Source organism: Salvelinus sp. IW2-2015, linkage group LG6.2 (assembly GCF_002910315.2).
Source record: "Salvelinus sp. IW2-2015 linkage group LG6.2, ASM291031v2, whole genome shotgun sequence".
In the NCBI taxonomy this organism is placed as follows: domain Eukaryota; kingdom Metazoa; phylum Chordata; class Actinopteri; order Salmoniformes; family Salmonidae; genus Salvelinus; species Salvelinus sp. IW2-2015.
In genome coordinates this window covers 19214351-19227766 of record NC_036846.1, presented here as the reverse complement: position 1 = coordinate 19227766, position 13416 = coordinate 19214351, and positions in this window count along the sequence as shown.

The following is a 13416-nucleotide window of genomic DNA, read 5'->3' as shown; positions in this document are numbered from 1 at the left end:
TGGTTAGGATGGAGGTTGTTTAACATGCTGTTTCTGTCTTTGTTGTGTTGAGGATGGGGTTGTTTAACCATGGTGTTTCTTCTTTGTTGTGTTGAGGATGGAGGTTGTTTTAACATGCTGTTTTCTGTCTTTGTTGTGTTGAGGATGGAGTTGTTTAACATGCTGTTTCTGTCTTGTTTGTGTTGAGGATGGAGGTTGTTTTAACATGCTGTTTCTGTCTTTTGTTGTGTTGAGGATGGAGGTTGTTTAACATGCTGTTTCTGTCTTTGTTGTGTTGAGGATGGGGTTGTTTAACATGCTGTTTTCTGTCTTTGTCGTGTTGAGGATGGAGGTTGTTTAACATGCTGTTTCTGTCTTTGTTGTGTTGAGGATGGGGGTTGTTTAACATGCTGTTTTCTGTCTTTGTCATGTTGAGGATGGAGGTTGTTTAACATGCTGTTTATTCTGTCTTGTGTTGTGTTGAGGATGGGGTTGTTTAACATGCTGTTCTTTCTGTCTTTGTTGTGTTGAGGATGGAAGTTGTTTTTAACATGCTGTTTTTGTCTTTGTTGTGTTGAGGATGGGGTTGTTTAACATGCTGTTTCTGTCTTTGTCGTGTTGAGGATGGAGGTTGTTTAACATGCTGTTTCTGTCTTTGTTGTGTTGAGGATGGAGTTGTTTAACATGCTGTTTCTGTCTTTGTTGTGTTGAGGATGGGGTTGTTTAACATGTCTGTTTCTGTCTTTGTTGTGTTGAGGATGGAGTTGTTTTTAACATGCTGTTTCTGTCTTTGTTGTGTTGAAGGATGGAGGTTGTTTAACATGCTGTTTCTGTCTTGTTTGTGTTGAGGATGGAGGTTGTTTAACATGCTGTTTCTGTCTTGTTGTGTTGAGGATGGGGTTGTTTAACATGCTGTTTCGTCTTTGTTGTGTTGAGGATGGGTTTGTTTAACATGCTGTTTCTGTCTTTGTCGTGTTGAGGATGGAGGTTTGTTAACATGCTGTTTCTGTCTTTGTCGTGTTGAGGATGGAGGTTGTTTAACATGCTGTTATTCTGTCTTTGTTGTGTTGAGGATGGGGTTGTTTAACATGCTGTTTCTGTCTTTGTTGTGTTGAGGATGGGGTTGTTTAACATGCTGTTTCTGTCTTTGTTGTGTTGAGGATGGAGTTGTTTAACATGCAGTTTCTGTCTTTGTTGTGTTGAGGATGGAGGTTGTTTAACATGCTGTTTCTGTCTTTGTTGTGTTGAGGATGGAGGTTGTTTTAACATGCTGTTCTGTCTTTGTTGTGTTGAGGATGGGGTTGTTTAACATCTGTTTCTGTCTTGTTTGTGTTGAGGATGGAGGTTGTTTAACATGCTGTTTCTGTCTTTGTTGTGTTGAGGATGGAGGTTGTTTAACATGCTGTTTCTGTCTTTTGTGTGTGAGGATGGAGGTTGTTTAACATGCTGTTATTCTGTCTTTGTTGTGTTGAGGATGGAGGTTGTTTAACCATGCTGTTTCTGTCTTTGTTGTGTTGAGGATGGAGGTTGTTTAACATGCTGTTTCTGTCTTTTGTTGTGTTTGAGGATGGAGTTGTTTACCATGCTTGTTTTTCTGTCTTTGTTGTGTTGAGGATGGAGATTTGTTTAACATGCTGTTTTCTGTCTTTGTTGTGTTGAGGATGGAGGTTGTTTAACATGCTGTTTCTGTCTTTGTTGTGTTGAGGATGGGTTGTTTAACATGCTGTTTCTGTCTTTGTTGTGTTGAGGATGGAGGTTGTTTAACATGCTGTTTCTGTCTTGTTTGTGTTGAGGATGGAGTTGTTTAACATGCTGTTTCTGTCTTTGTTGTGTTGAGGTTGTTTAACATGCTGTTTCTGTCTTTGTTGTGTTGAGGATGGAGGTTGTTTTAACATGCTGTTTCTGTCTTTGTTGTGTTGAGGATTGAGGTTGTTTAACATGCTGTTTCTGTCTTTGTTGTGTTGAGGATGGAGGTTGTTTAACATGCTGTTTCTGTCTTTGTTGTGTTGAGGATGGAGGTTGTTTAACATGCTGTTTCTGTCTTTGTCGTGTTGAGGATGGAGGTTGTTTAACATGCTGTTTCTGTCTTTGTTGTGTTGAGGATGGAGGTTGTTTAACATGCTGTTTCTGTCTTTGTTGTGTTGAGGATGGGGTTGTTTAACATGCTGTTTCTGTCTTTGTTGTTGAGAATGGAGGTTGTTTAACATGCTGTTTTCGTCTTTGTTGGTGAGGATGGAGTTGTTAACATGCTGTTTCTGTCTTTGTTGTGTTGAGGATGGAGTAGTTTAACATGCTGTTTCTGTCTTTGTTGTGTTGAGGTTGTTTAACATGCTGTTTCTGTCTTTGTTGTGTTGAGGATGGAGGTTGTTTTACATGCTGTTTCTGTCTTTGTTGTGTTGAGGATGGAGGTTGTTTAACATGCTGTTTATTCTGTCTTTGTTGTGTTGAGGATGGAGTTGTTTAACATGCTGTTTCTGTCTTTGTTGTGTTGAGGATGGAGGTTGTTTAACATGCTGTTTCTGTCTTTGTTGTGTTGAGGATGGAGGTTGTTTAACATGCTGTTTCTGTCTTTGTTGTGTTGAGGATGGAGGTTGTTTAACATGCTGTTTCTGTCTTTGTTGTGTTGAGGATGGAGGTTGTTTAAACATGCTGTTTCTGTCTTTGTCGTGTTGAGGATGGAGGTTGTTTAACATGCTGTTATTCTGTCTTTGTTGTGTTGAGGATGGAGGTTGTTTAACATGCTGTTTCTGTCTTTGTTGTGTGAGGATGGAGTTGTTTAACATGCTGGGTAGTGAGGAGGGAACCTGAGGAAGAGAGGAGCTCTATCTCAATTGCTTAAAATCCTCTCTCTTTTCTTCTGGTCAGTTCTTTCAGAACCGAACAGAGATAGCATGCTGCAGTAAGGTGTGTGGTACTGTGTGTGGTAAAGTGTGTGCAGTACAGGTGGTGCAGTACTGTGTGTGGTATGGCTGGTGGATGCTTTGTTCTATAACAGCAGCAGCCCTCTTGCTAAGGACACTGGGAGTGTCAGAGGGAGTTCCAAGCTGTCACGCTATTAATCCATCTACAGGGGCCAGGGAGGAGAGAGAAGACTAACAGCATGTTGACTACCTAACAGAAGAGACTAACAGCATGTTGACTACCCTAAACAGAAGAGACTAACAGCATGTTGACTACCTAACAGAAGAGACTAAGCATGTTGACACCTAACAGAAGAGACTAACAGCATGTTGACTACCCTAACAGAAGAGACTAACAGGATGTTGACTACCCTAACAGAAGAGACTAACAGCATGTTGATACCCTAACAGAAGAGACTAACAGCATGTTGACTACCCTAACAGAAGAGACTAACAGCATGTTGACTACCCTAACAGAAGAGACTAACAGCATGTTGACTACCCTAACAGAAGAGACTAACAGCATGTTGACTACCCTAACAGAAGAGACTAACAGCATGTTGCCTACCCTAACAGAAGAGACTAACAGCATGTTGACTACCCTAACAGAAGAGACTAACAGCATGTTGACTACCCTAACAGAAGAGACTAACAGCATGTTGACTACCCTAACAGAAGAGACTAACAGCATGTTGCCTACCCTAACAGAAGAGACTAACAGCATGTTGACTACCCTAACAGAAGAGACTAACAGCATGTTAACTACCTTAACAGAAGAGACTAACAGAAAGAGACTAATAAAAACTAAACAGACTACAAAGGGAAGCACAGCCGCGAGCTGCCAGTGAACACAAGCCTACCAAACGAGCTAAATTCATTCTATGCTCGCTTCGAGGCAAGCAACACTGAGGCATGCATGAGAGCATCAGCTGTTCCGGACAACTGTGTAATCACGCTCTCCGTAGCCGATGTGAGTAAGGCCTTTAAACAGGTCAACATTCACAAGGCAGCAGGGCCAGACAGATTACCAGGATGTGTATCCGCAGATGCGCCGCTGACCAACTGGCAAGTGTCTTCACTGACATTTTCAACCTCTCCCTGACTGAGTCTGTAATACCAACATGTTTCAAGCAGACACCATAGTCCCTGTGCCCAAGAACACTAAGGTAACCTGCCTAAATGTCTACCGACCCGTAGCGCTCACATCTGTAGCCATTAAGTATTTTGAAAGGCTGGTAATGGCTTACATCAACACCATTATCCCAGAAACCCTAGACTCACCCAATTTGCATACCGCCCCAACAGATCCACAGATGATGCAATCTCTATTGCACTCCACACTGCCCTTCCCCACCTGGACAAAAGGAACACCTATGTGAGAATGCTAATTCATTGACAACAGCTCAGCGTTCAACACCATAGTGCCCTCAAAGCTCATCAATAAGCTAAGGACCCTGAGACTAAACACCAACTGCAACCCGGACTTCCTGACGGGCCGGCCCCAGGTGGTAAGGGTAAGTAACAACACATCCGCCACACTGATCCTCAACACGGGGGCCCCTCGGGGGTGCGTGCTCAGTCCCCTCCTGTAGTCCCTGTTCACTCATGACTGCATGGCCAGGCACCATTCCAACACCATCATTAAGTTTGCCGATGACACAACAGTGGTAGGCCTGATCACCGACAACGATGTGACAGCCTATAGGGAGGAGGTCAGAGACCTGGCCGTGTGGTGCCAGGACAACAACCTCTCCCTCAACATGATCAAGACAAAGGAGGTGATTTTGGACAACAGGAAAAGGAGGACCGAGCACGCCCCCATTCTCATTGACGGGGCTGTAGTGGAGCAGGTTGTGAGATTCAAGTTCCTTGGTGTCATGTTAACTAAATTAGTATTGTTTTGTTTTCCATAAATTATACAAATCTGTATTAATTCCATTGTTAACTTGCTTTTTACATGAATCACAATTCATTATCCAATTTGATTCATCTAAAATTTGGGGAAGGGGCAACATTATGTTGGTCTCTTGTGTCTGCTTGAACATAGCTGATTTGGGGTGCGCTCAGCACAACACATTGATTTGGAACGTTCAGTTAGAAATAGGCTATGTAGAACAAACATGACTCTCTGACATGTAGAATAAGGAATCATATCAACTCTATTCATGGCATTTCTATCTGCATTGTTCAACAACGTTTGGCAACTGAACGTGGCCTTGGTTCTGGGTGCTGAGATTAGACATAGAGCATAAACAATAAGTATTTGTATCATTTCATAAGTGTAAGTATACATGAATATAAAAAAATATATTGCGCTTGATATTCTATTAATTATGTGTAAATGAGATATTATGGCCCTATACAAAAATCATCACAGTATTGCTGTTAATTTTGCTTTTCTTATTTTTTTTCATTTCATTCTAACTACTAAATAAATCTAAACTATGAATTGTGTTTTCTTGTTGTTTCTGTCAGACATTAAAGGGCCTAAATAGTATTGATAAATTCTGTATTTTTGTGACAGTGATGAGATTCATGCTTTAAATAGCTTGTCCCTCCTGGATAAATATTACAGGAAATGAAGACTAGAGAACCGTGTATTGAAATACATTCTAAAAACTCTTGTCAGTAAAATGTTTTTGGGGGGCATACTCAGATTCCATTTCCATCATTGTAGCACAGTGCCCATTTAAACACACATTTGATTATCATACCCAATGTTATTTTAAAACACTCATTTTGAAATTAGCATTTGGAATAATGAAACACTACTTAAATGCAAATTCTGAGCAATTGGAAACCATTAAAGAATTAGAGAAAATCCACTCAGTTGGGTGAACACTAAGATTCTAGATGGACAACTGTGTGTGTGTGTGTGTGTGTGTGTGTGTGTGTGTGTGTGTGTGTGTGTGTGTGTGTGTGTGTGTGTGTGTGCGGTGCGTGCGTGCTGCGTGCGTGCGTGCGTGCTGCGTGGTCCGTGCGTGCGTGCGTGGTGTCGTGCGTGCGTGCGTTGCGTGCGTGCGTGCGTGCGTGCGTGCTGTGTGTGTGGTGTTTTGGAATTTCTTAGCTTACTAAATCAGATAGCTGGTTCCACTCTCTCCTTTGTTATGTTTCCTATCTGGTTTTTAGTAAAGCTGAGTGTTCTGGTTCTCTGTGTTCTAGTAAAGCTGAGTGTTCTGGTCTCTGTGTTCTAGTAAGCTGAGTGTTCTGGTCTCTGTGTTCTAGTAAAGCTGAGTGTTCTGGTCTCTGTGTCTAGTGAAGCTGAGTGTTTTGTTCTAGTGAAGCTGAGTGTTCTGGTCTCTGTGTTCTAATGAAAGCTGAGTGTTCTGGTCTCTGTGTCTAGTAAAGCTGAGTGTTCTGGTCTCTGTGTTCTAGTAAAGCTGAGTGTTCTGGTCTCTGTGTTCTAGTGACTGCTGAGTGTTCTGATCTCTGTGTTCTAGTAAAGCTGAGTGTTCTGGTCTCTGTGTTCTATGAAAGCTGAGTGTTCTGGTCTCTGTGTTCTAATAAAGCTGAGTGTTCTGGTCTCTGTGTTCTAGTAAGCTGAGTGTTTCTGGTCTCTGTGTCTAGTAAAGCTGAGTGTTCTGGTCTTCTGTGTTCTAGTGAAGCTGAGTGTTCTGGTCTCTGTGTTCTAGTGAAGCTGAGTGTTCTGGTCTCTGTGTTCTAGTAAGCTGAGTGTTCTGGTCTCTGTGTTCTAGTAAAGCTGAGTGTTCTGTGTTCTAGTGAAGCTGAGTGTTCTGTCTCTGTGTTCTAGTAAAGCTGAGTGTCTGTCTCTGTGTTCTAGTGAAGCTGAGTGTTCTGGTCTCTGTGTTCTAGTAAGCTGAGGTGTTCTGGTCTCTGTGTTCTAGTAAGCTGAGTGTTCTGTGTCTCTCGTGACATTCTACGTAAGGCTGCACGAACTGTCTCTTTGTGTTTCTAGTCAAGTGTTGATGCGTTTGTTCTGTTAGAATTTAGAGTAAAACGCAGGTAGAGTGTCTTGGTCTCATAGTGGGTTCTAGTAAATGCTCGAGTGATCTCGTCTGCGTCTTCTTTACTTAGGAATGTTCATAAGGTAAAAGCTGAAGTGTTTGCAGTCGTCGGACTGTGTTCTAGTAAAGCTTGAGTGATCACTTCTGGCATGCCGTCCTTGTGTTCTTAGAAACTGGTAACACAAACAGTAAGAGGAAAACCGCTGAGGATATGTCATCCTGTGCAGTCTCTCGGTTCCTATGTATATGACTCTGAAGTGTAGAATCTGGTACATCAGAAAGGACGTTCATGAGCTGCTTCTACGCTAAAACTTTTACTTGAGATGAACAGTGTACAGAGATCCTCGGTCCTCCGTTGTGTTCTGTAAAGCTGAGGTGTGTCTTGGTAGCTGCTAACACTCAGCGTTTGATGCTTTCAGAAGTAAACGAGGAGGACTGCGGAGTTTGTCGGAATTTCTGGGGTCCTCTGTGTTCTAGTACAAGCTGGAGTTGGGGTTCGATGCACGCTTCTGGATGTACAACTACCTGTTGCCTCAGTACTGTAGTAAACTAGAGACACACGGAAGACGAAAAGTGAGTTACAGTGCTTGCAGGTTCCTGTGTTGGCTATCAGTTAAGAAAGAGATATGCAGAGAGATGATCCTCTTCGGGTCTCAGAACACTGTGTCGTAGTCCTCATATTAGCTAAAGCATGAGATGCTTCCAATTTATAAGATCACCTCGCGCATGTAGCAGTACACTCCACGGCTGCTTCTTGGCACGGAGCGACGGCGTGGTCAGGACAAGGTGCATTCAGGACGCTTATTCACGCTCAGCTGACACTCACCGAACGTGCAGCAATTGCTGCTCGAGGCTTCACTCTGCCACGGACTGTCGTACGCACACAACACAAGAAACTGGGCAGAGCTCAACAGAGGTGTATCCTGCCGGCATGGGTCGTAGAATGAAGGCACAATTAGAACAATCCACTAGCTTCATATCTGATTGTTATCCATCCACAACATAGAAGGCAACATTTCCTTTGTTTTGTAGCGGCTTTCAATATTGCCAACCCCATTGTTGTTGCAATCCACATTTTTGGACTTTGGTTGTAGGTAATCAACATAAGTGTGTTGAAGTGGAGTGTGGTGTGTGTGTGTGGTGTGTGTGGTGTGTGTGTGTGTGTGTGTGTGTGTGTGTGTGTGTGTGTGTGTGTTTAGTGCAAGGCTTCATAGGCTGATTATTCGGACAATCAGTCAAGGCATTTAATAGTACTTGCCACTGGGTAAAGCCACGATGAGCGAATTAATTGCTTGTCGAGCTTAAATATTTGCTCAACCATTACAGTAGTGTTCATCTCAGTCTGGAGTGAAACAGCTATTTGACAATTTACCATAATCCTGGTACCTCTCTTTCTCATAGGAGACATATAATGAAAGTTAATTTTAGGGTTTTCTAATTCACATTATACATATCAATTCCAGTGTGTTTAATTCAAGACTTAATTTACATTGTTAAGACCTGGCTTTCTCATAGCAGACACAGATTCGAATGGAAACAGGGCAGCAGAGATGTAGCAATCGTGACACAGTGGCTCTTAGTCATTGATGATGTAAGATATTGACTCGTGTTGCCAGTAGAGGTGAGGTGACTACTGTATAATGGTGACTAGTGTGTAATGACAGGCAGCTATGTGTCAGGCTGCTGTTGCCTCATTACACCTCTAAGGACCTGGTTTGATCTGTCTCTGTCCGGGAACGGATGAGCGTGTCTGGAGATGGAAGGATGGAGGGAGGAGAGTCGGAGGGAGGGATAGAAGGAACGGATGGATTGATGGAGGGGGGGACAGAGACAGGGATGTATAAGAGGGAGGGATGTAGATAGGGAGAGATTGAGGAAGGGAGAGGGAGGGAGAGGCTGGGGTGGTGTGGTAGCCTACATGAATGAAATTCTACTATATCCTTTGGGGTTGTTGAGTGCAAGGCCCTATAGATGGCCCTATGGATGGCTATAGCTAGCATAGAACATATATAGCCTTTCAAACCTTTATGTACTGTAACTACCTCCTCTTACCGTACTCCTCATGTAACCCTCTCATCACAAGACTCAGATTGACCAGCATGGGAATAATGGTGAAAGGACAGTAAATGACCTGATAATGACTCACTAGGAGAAAAACAAGAGGCTAGGGATATTACTAAGAGATTTTTAAAGGCTTAGATTACTGTTTACAGAATGTTCTCCCATCATGCAACAAGAATAAATGCAGTATGACTCAATGAAAATACAACCACACAGGGAAAGCAATTTGACTTGAATATATTAGCTAAACAAAAATGATCAGCTGCACTATAATCAATTACAGTGTAGAGAAGTAAAAATATAATCCTGGGTATTACAGTGTACTCTTATAAAACTCACTGACACTGTTCAACTAACAAGCTTGTAAGCTACAGTTGGCGGTCATTGGAGCTCATTGAAGGTATGTCGAACGATACAGCAAAATTCATTGAAACCCAATGTTGCTCATGGTACTGGACCAAACTCCCTGAAAGAATAATTCCAAGGCCGATGCCTATTTTTTATCCATGGTGGAAAATGCCCTGCTTGAAGTCCACAGCTCACTAGGAACAGCCGTCCTCCCCAGCTCAAGATCCGACGACGCCAGGCTAACGCTTGTTGAATCAACGATGGCTAATCCTCCACACATCAGGCGAATTCAGGTAAGTTCAATAGATGTTTATTTAAAAATATATATAATTTAACCCCTTTTTTCTCCCCAATTTCGTGGTATACAATTGTTAGTTACAGTCTTGTCTCATCGCTGCAACTTCCGTACGTACTCGGGAGACGCGAAGGTCGAGAGCCGTGCGTCCTCCGAAACACAACCCAACCAAGCCGCACTGCTTCTTGACACAATGCCCACTAAACCTGGAAGCCAGCCGCACCAATGTGTTGGAGGAAACACCGTACACCTGGTGACTGTGTCAGCGTGCACTGCGCCCGGCCCCCCCACAGGAGTCGCTAGTGCGCGATGGGACAAGTACATCCCTGCCGGCCAAACCCTCCCCTAACCCGGACAACGTTGGGCCAATTGTGCTCTGCCCCATGGGTCAAAGCCAGAATCTCTAGTGGCACAGCTAGCACTACGATGCAGTGCCTTAGACCACTACTATACATCAACTAGACTTTCTCTAGACAGGTAACAGGTAAGTCAGAAAAGGCAACAGGGTATTTGCTAAATGCAATTCGTAATCTCTTCACAGATGTAAAAGCCCAACAACAGATAGTGTCTCTTTTCAACCCCATGACTCTTGAGCAGTGTCCTCAAAGTGTTCCTAAAAGTTCTGTGTAACAGCTAAACCAGAGTTCACGCAATTGGCCCGAACTTAACAAGATTTCTCATTCGCTAAACCAAGTCCGTATCCATGTAAAATGTCTAACTAATTAAGTAGACTTCCAATAATTCAAACCAACAGTGCATCTTTCATTGACAGGTTGTTTATTTTGAAGTTTAAACTTGAAAGCAACATAATTGTTTGATGCTTTGCAACACAACATAGTAAAACGTAGTGTATCTAATACCTGGTTTTAACAGGGTATTACATACATAATAAAGGTCTATCCAACCTGCAGCTTGGTGGTTGGTAGTTATAACTGAAGAGGTCCTATGCCTGTACTGTGGGTTATGGTTAGTCACTCAAAAGGATCCTAAAATGGCGCAGGAGAAGAAGGCAGATGTTTTACGTGCCCCCAGCCGATTGTGGTTTTTTTATTCATTTTTTTGCGTTGTTTGTAACTTATTTTGTACATGATGTTGCCGCTACCGTCTCTTATGACTGAAAATAACTTCTGGACATCAGGACTGCGATTACTCACCACGGACTGGCAGAATGATTTTTTTCTTTTAACAAGTCTCACGAGCACGATGCGAACAATATACTGCTTCCTCGGGAACAGGCCCAGATCTCCGTGATTTGCATGAAGAGGAGGCGGAGAAAAAGGGTCCAGAGGGCAGGCTGCCTTCTGAGAATTAGTAGGCGATCGAATAAATCCCCACTTCCTTCCATTCTGCTAGCAAACGTGAAATCTTTGGAGAATAAAATAGATGACCTACGCGGAAGATTAAACTACCAACGGTACATTCAAAACTGTAATATCTCATGCTTCACGGAGTCATGGCTGAGCGACGACACTATCAACATACAGCTGGCTGGTTATACGCTGCACCGGCAGGATAGAACACCGGCGTCTGGTAAGACAAGGGGCGGCGGACTATGTATTTTTGTAAACAACAGCTGGTGCATGATATCTAAGGAAGTCTCGAGCTATTGCTCGTCTGAGGTAGAGTATCTCATGATAAGCTGTAGACCACACTATCTACATAGAGAGTTTTCATCTATATTCTTCGTAGCTGTTTACATACAACCACAGTCAGAGGCTGGCACTAAGACAGCATTGAATGAGCTGTATTCTGCCAAAAGCAAACAAGAAAACGCTCACCCAGAGGCGGCGCTCCTAGTAGCCGGTGACTTTAATGCAGGGAAACTTAAATCCGTTTTACCAAATTTCTTTTAGCATGTTAAATGTGCAACCAGAGGAAAAAATACTCTGGACCACCTTTACTCCACACACAGAGATGCTTACAAAGCTCTTCCTCGCCCTCCATTTGGCAAATCTGACCATAATTATATCCTCCTGATTCCTGCTTACAAGCAAAAATTAAAGCGGGAAGCACCAGTGACTAGATCAATAAAAAAGTGGTCAGATGAAGCAGATGCTAAGCTACAGGACTGTTTTGCTCTCACAGACAGGAATATGTTCCGGGATTCCTCCGATGGCATTGAGGTGTACACCACATCAGTCATTGGCTTCATCATTAAGTGCATCGATCGTCCCCACAGTGACCGTACGTACATACCACAACCAGAAGCCATGGATTACAGGCAACATCCGCACTGAGCTAAAGGCTAGAGCTGCCGCTTTCAAGGAGCGGGACTCTAACCCGGAAGCTTATAAGAAATGCCGCTATGCCCTCCGACGAACCATCAAACAGGCAATGCATCAATACAGGACTAAGATCGAATCGTACTACACCGGCTCCGACGCTCGTCGGATGTGGCAGGGCTTGCAAACCAATACAGACTACAAAGGGAAGCACAGCTGAGAGCTGCCCAGTGACACGAGCCTACCAGACGAGCTAAACTACTTCTATGCTCGCTTCGAAGCAAATAACACTGAAACATGCATGAGAGCATCAGCTGTTCCAGAAGACTGTGTGATCACGCTCTCTGCAGCCGATGTGAGTAAGACCTTTAAACAGGTCAACATTCACAAGGCCGCAGGGCCAGACGGATTTCCAGGATGTGTACTGTGAGCATTCGCTGACCAACTGGCAAGTGTCTTCACTGACATTTTCAACCTCTCCCTGTCCGAGTCTGTAATACCAACATGTTTTAAGCAGACCACCATAGTGCCTGTGCCCAAGAACACTAAGGTAACCTGCCTAAATGACTACCGACCCGTAGCGCTCACGTCTGTTGCCATGAAGTGCTTTGAAAGGCTGGTCATGGCTCACAACACCATTATCCCAGAAACCCTAGACCCACTCTAATTTGCATACCGCCCCAACAGATCCACAGATCAAATCTCTATTGCACTCCACACTGCCCTTTCCCACCTGGACAAAAGGAACACCTATGTGAGAATGCTGTTCATTGACTACAGCTCAGCGTTCAACACCATAGTGCCCTCAAAGCTCATCAATAAGCTAAGGACCCTGGGACTAAACACCTCCCTCTGCAACTGGATCCTGGACATCCTGACGGGCCACCCCCAGGTGGTAAGGGTAGGTACCAACACATCCGCCACGCTGATCCTCAACACGGGGGCCCCTCAGGGGTGCGTGCTCAGTTCCCTCCTGTACTCCCTGTTCACTCATGACTTCACCGCCAGGCACGACTCCAACACCATCATTATGTTTGCCGATGACACAACAGTGGTAGGCCTGATCACCGACAACGACGAGACAGCCTATAGGCTATAGGGAGTAGGTCAGAGACCTGGCCATGTGGTGCCAGGACAACAACCTCTCCCTCAACATGATCAAGACAAAGGAGATGATTGTGGACAACAGGAAAAAGAGAACCTAGCACGCCCCCATTCACATCGACAGGGCTGTAGTGGAGCAGGTTGAGAGATTCAAATTCCTTGGTGTTCACATCGCCAACAAACTAACATGGTCCAAGCACACCAAGACAGTCGTGAAGAGGGCACGGCAAAGCCTATTCCCCCTCAGGAGACTGAAAAGATTTGAGAATGGTCCTCAGATCATCAAAAGTTTCTACAGCTGCACCATCGAGAGCATCCTGACTGGTTGCGTCCCTGCCTGATATGGCAACTGCTCGGCCTCCGACCGCAAGGCACTACAGAGGGTAGTGTGAACAACCTAGTACATCACTGGAGCTTCCTGCCATCCAGGACCTCTATACCAGGCGATGTCAGAGGAAGGCCCTAAAAATTGTCAGACTCCAGCCACCCTAGTCATAGACTGTTCTCTCTACCACACGACAAGCGGTACCGGAGCACCAAGT